Here is a 5524-nt window from a genome sequence, read left to right on the forward strand (position 1 = left end):
ATATCTGTGTGTGTGTGTGTGTGTGTGTATGTGTGTGTGTGTATGAGCACAGGACGTTACAAACATGAACAACAAAATAAATACGAAGTACGAGTACATGGAATATGAACTATTTTTTCGAACAACGAAAGACACATAGTGAAAACAAACAGGAAGAGCTGCTAAGCCTAAACGAGGTTGTGATATATATGTATATGTATATATACATATACATCCACCTATATATGCGTACACTTGCATAGTGATGCATATATATAAATATATATCAAATGATGTGTGCATTTCTTTTTAGTCGTATGGTGAAACTAGCTTGCTGTTATCATTGATGTATTACAACTGCTTCAGATGATTCCTGTTTTTAAAGGTTTTTTTTTAACCCCGCCAAGGAGGTTATGTTTTTGCCGGCGTTGGTTTGGGAAATTGGGCGATTTTCAGCATGCGTGTATATGGGTGGAAATGAGCTGCTTGGCGGGGGTCTGCGCTCTCCGAGTGCTTTTCTAGTTTTTTAAGGTTTCGGTTAATTTTTCGAATTTTCCTTTTTAAATCACACTTTAAAATACGGATTTCGAATTCTTTTCTTAAATCCCAGCAATCGACCATTAAATATGTATGGGGAGAAAGGTACTGAAAAACATCAATACGTCAGACTAACAAACAAACGAGGAGAATATGCGTTGGTCATAAGATATGCTAAAAATGACAGCTAAATAGGCTTTAAATCAGGCGCCAATTTTTTTTTTTTTTGCATAATTGAATGAATCCCCGTGTACAAAACAAATTCGCAAAATTTTTCTGAAAATCCCCCAAGGTTAAATGGCGTGCGTAACGCAGAATTCTGCCAAATCATGTGTCTTTAACAACAATTAGCAAGTCTACTTAGCGAGGTTGGAAGCTGGCAGAATCATTAGCAAGCCGAGCTCAGTGGTATTTCGTTTGAGGTCAACTTAGCTTTTCATAATTTCGAACTCGATATGATAAGAACTAGTTGAACACCATGGTCGATGTAATAGACTTACCCATTTCTTCTAAATTACTGGCCTTTTGCCACAATTTGTAACCAATATATATACTTAGAAATTCTCTCGTTTATAATTCGGCGAAAATTATACTCTGAGGAAGCTTACGCTTCGCTGAAGAAGTCTAATAAAACCAAAGACTGTCCAAAATTCTCCGTCGCGATTGCTTAAATGATTACAACGTCATTAATCATTGAGCTCATATTGTCTTGTTGTCACTGCATTTGACACACTCAAATTAAATTGCGTTTATCAAAACCACAAATTTGTAAAGTTTTCCTTATATCTTCAGATTTATTTTTATTTTATTTATGCGCCCTTTTCAAGCCCAGCCAGGCTCATGGGCTCGGTTTCCCGGTTTCTGTGGCGTATGTGTTCCCCCATAGCTGGACGGGACGCCAGTCCATCGCAGCGTTACTCAAGAAACAGGAAGAAAGTTGGGACGAAAGACTATAACAGGGGTCACCACAACCCCCTGCCGGAGGCTGGTGGAGTTTGGGGTGTTTTCGCTCAATAAACACACACAACGCCCGGTCTGGGAATTGAAATCGCGTGTCTGCTGCCCTAACCACATTCAGATTATCATTTGAAAAAAACACCTTTGCGTAGTGCTGCTGGTAATACATTTTGTATATATATGCTTTGTATATATATGCACTCATCGGTGTATTTATATATGCGTCTACGTATACGTGTATTTTACATATGTGTATAATATGATATATATGTACATATATACATATATACGTATATATATATATATATATATATATCGTTTCTTTTATGCAAAAGTGTCTAAGTCCAAAACGTTGCTTTTTCAGTTGTGTCTGGGGAGAGTCATTCTCTTTTGGTGCCTTATGTTTAACGCACTCACCGGTAAAATTTCTACTTATTTCCTTTTTATTTTTCTAAAATTTTCGTTGCCTCTTGCAACCTTTTCAATAGTTTTGACTCTGCCCCTTACTCACACTGCATTCCTTTTTGTTTGTTTGTGCGCATGTATGTGGTTCAGTGTGTGTGTATTTTGCAACTTTGTATCGTGCTTGTAAGTATGGATGTGCATCTCCATATATGTGGACGTGTGCCTCCATGTGTGTCTCTATATGTTTGAACACACATACATGCATACATACATACATACATACATACATACATACATACATACATACATATATATATATATATATATATATATATATATGTTTCACCAAAATGGAGAAAATGTTACCAAATGAAAGCACCTACATCGCTGGAAATAAGAGCTAAAACGGTCTAATGCTGTATTTAACGCATATAAATGAAAGCATATCCACTAACGTCTGAAAATTATCCATAATCGTCTGAAAAGTGCCGATCGAGAATATTTAATACTGATGCGTCAGTATATATATATATATATATATGCGTATGTATGTATGTATATATATATATATAATATATATATATATATATATATATATTTACATATATATATATTTACATATATATATATATACCGAAAGACCAGTAGGTAGCTTGGTTGATAGCTAGATGGAGCTCTTGTTTCACATTTGCAATTTATTCCTTTATCATCACCGCTACCATCACTACTACACACACGAACAACCATAACAACGGCAACAACAGCCTTCTCTTACCTTTCATGCTCTCCTTTCAAATTGTTTCCCTTTTCATTTTCTTTTTTTTTTTGTTTTCTGTTTTCCTTACCTTCACTGATTTTCATTTCTTCATTTTGTTTTGGTTTTTATTTATTCATTTATTTATTTATTTATTTATTTTTCAAAAAATTATTTCGATGAATGCAGGTCAAGATCAAGCAAGTTTAAAAATAAAAAGAAATCACTATCAAAGAAGACAGTCTTGCGGTTTTTATGGGCTTTTATTACATATTTTTCCCTAACAGCAGGAAGCTTCTTGTTGGTGAAGCCAGTATGCTGCTGGGTTTTTATCACCGTTTTATATGCGTGTTTATGCGTGGTCATATGTTGTTTGTACGTTTCTCTGTGTTTCAACGTGTGGTAAAGAAGAGAAGGGTCTATTGTTGTTGTTGTTATTATTATTATTGTTATTGTTGTTGTAGGGTACGTGTGCCTATGTGCATATGTGCTTGATACTGGTTCACAACATCTCGTAGTATATGTACATATATGCATTCGCTTAGATTTCCAAACCATGACTTTTTTTTTAGAACGGGTATGGATTTGTGGATGGGAAATGACTTGAAATTTACTAGAAACAATACACGCACAAACGTAAACATATACATACGCATACAAACACACATATATACTCTCTCTCGCTTTCACACACCGCACGCACGCATACACACACATATACATGTCATTCTTTCTCTATATATCCCTATATATATACATACATATATATCGATATATATATCGATGTGTGAATGTGTGCATATATATATATATATATATATATACATATATATATATATATATACATATGTGTGTGTGTGTACATATATATATATACATATGTGTGTGTGTGTTCCTGTGTCTGTGAGTAAGTGTGTATATATCTCATCAAACTTGCAGGCGTATGTTAGTTGTTTAATTCTGAGAGTAAAGACAATGATGGACAGAAGGTTTGCGGTTTACTTTTCCATAAGGGTTGTTAGCAGATGACGGTGTAGCGACCGGTGCTGAGTTGTTCTGTTGTCAAAAACGATTGCTGTATATGCAGCCTTTATAGTATTGATTTCAAATTTTGGCACAAGGCCAGTAACTCCGGGGCAGGAGGAAAGTTAATTACATCGACCTCAGTGCTCAACTGATACTTATTTTATCGACCTCGAAAGGATGAAAGACAAAGTCGATCTCGGCAGAATTTGAACTCAGAACGTGATGACGGACGAAATACCGCTAAGCATTTTGCCCAGGGTGCTAACGATTCTGTCAGCTTCCTGCTATATGTAACCTTCATGACATTACCAGAAGCACAGCTCTCATTTCAACCATTCAGGATCCATTCAGGAACCTTTACTTATCCTTTTCATGTGGAGGCGCGTTGCTTAGTGACTAGGGTGTTGAACTCATGATCGTATGGTTGGGGTTTCGATTCCTGAACCGGGCGATGCGTTGTGTTCTTGAGCAAAACACTTCATTTCACGTTGCTCCAGTCCACTCAGCTGGCAAAAATGAGTAATCCTGCGACGGACCGGCGTCCCGTCCAGGTGGGGAATTTCTACGCTCCTGAAACCGGGAAACCGGCCTTTGTGAGCCTGGCAACGCTCGAGAAGGAATATTTATCCTTTTCATATATAAACAAAAGGCAAGCATTGTTACTCTATTTCTATTTTTTTACCCTGTTATTTTGTTATCAAGTTTGCTTCCAAAACACGGGGTTCGACTTTCGATCCTATTGTACCAATCTTGGGTATTTTCTTTTTATTACACAGCTATTAGCCGGAAGAATTTATACAACACCGGGCGAAATGCTTAGTGACATATATTCTAGCACTATAAGTTCTGTGTTCAGATTCAACCGAGACCGACCTTTCTTTCCATCATTTTGGGTTCAATAAAATAAGTACCAGTGGATCACTGGGGGCGATGTAATCTACTTAGCACCTCTCCTGAAATTACTGGCCTAGTACCAAAATTTTAAACCATATTTTGTGTAGGCGCGTGGCTTAGTGGTTAGAGCATTCGGCTCACAATCGTAAGGTCATAAGTTCGACTCTCGGCGGCGCGGTCTGTCTTTGAGAAATACACACACTGCGCGCTGCACCAGTCTACTCAGCTGGCAAAGATGAGTAGTTTCTACAATTCAAAGGACCAATCTTGTCCCATTCAGTATCACACTGAATCCCCCTGAGAACTACGTTAAGGGTACGTGTGTCTGTGGAGTACTCAGCCACTTGCACTTTAATTTTACGAGTAAACTGTTGCGTTGATTGGATCTACTGGAACCCTTATATTCATAACCGAAGGAATACCGGTTTGTTAACATGTTTGCTTCGCAACCACATGATTCCAGTTTCGATCCCATTCATATCAACACAAGGAAGTCACTTTTTAATATAGACATCTTTACGCAGAGTTCAAATCACTTCGGAGTCAATATTGTCTTTCAGCCCTCCAGGGTTTCCTAAGGAAAAAGATTGAATGATAACTTATCAGAGAAGATGACGTTATTCCGTTGAGCCACTGACCACTTCTAATTACCTACACACTATTTTTTCCGCCTATCCATGTCGATGGGGGACAGGAGAGGTTTAGCAACTGTAGCTTTCGCATGACATCCTGCTTTATGGGGCTCACGACGAATGCATTACGTTGGCTCAGGGTTCCTTCTCGAGCCATGCCAGGCTCATAAAGTCCGGTTTCCCAGTTTCAGTGGCGTAGAAATTCCCCACCTGATAGGACGCCGGTCCGTCGCAGGATTACTCATTTTGGCCAGCTGAATGGACTGGAGCAAATTGAAATGAAATGTTTTGCTCAAGAACACAACGTATCGCCCACTTCAGGAATCGAAATCACAACCTT

This window comes from Octopus sinensis, linkage group LG1, assembly GCF_006345805.1.
Source record: "Octopus sinensis linkage group LG1, ASM634580v1, whole genome shotgun sequence".
Lineage (NCBI taxonomy): Eukaryota > Metazoa > Mollusca > Cephalopoda > Octopoda > Octopodidae > Octopus > Octopus sinensis.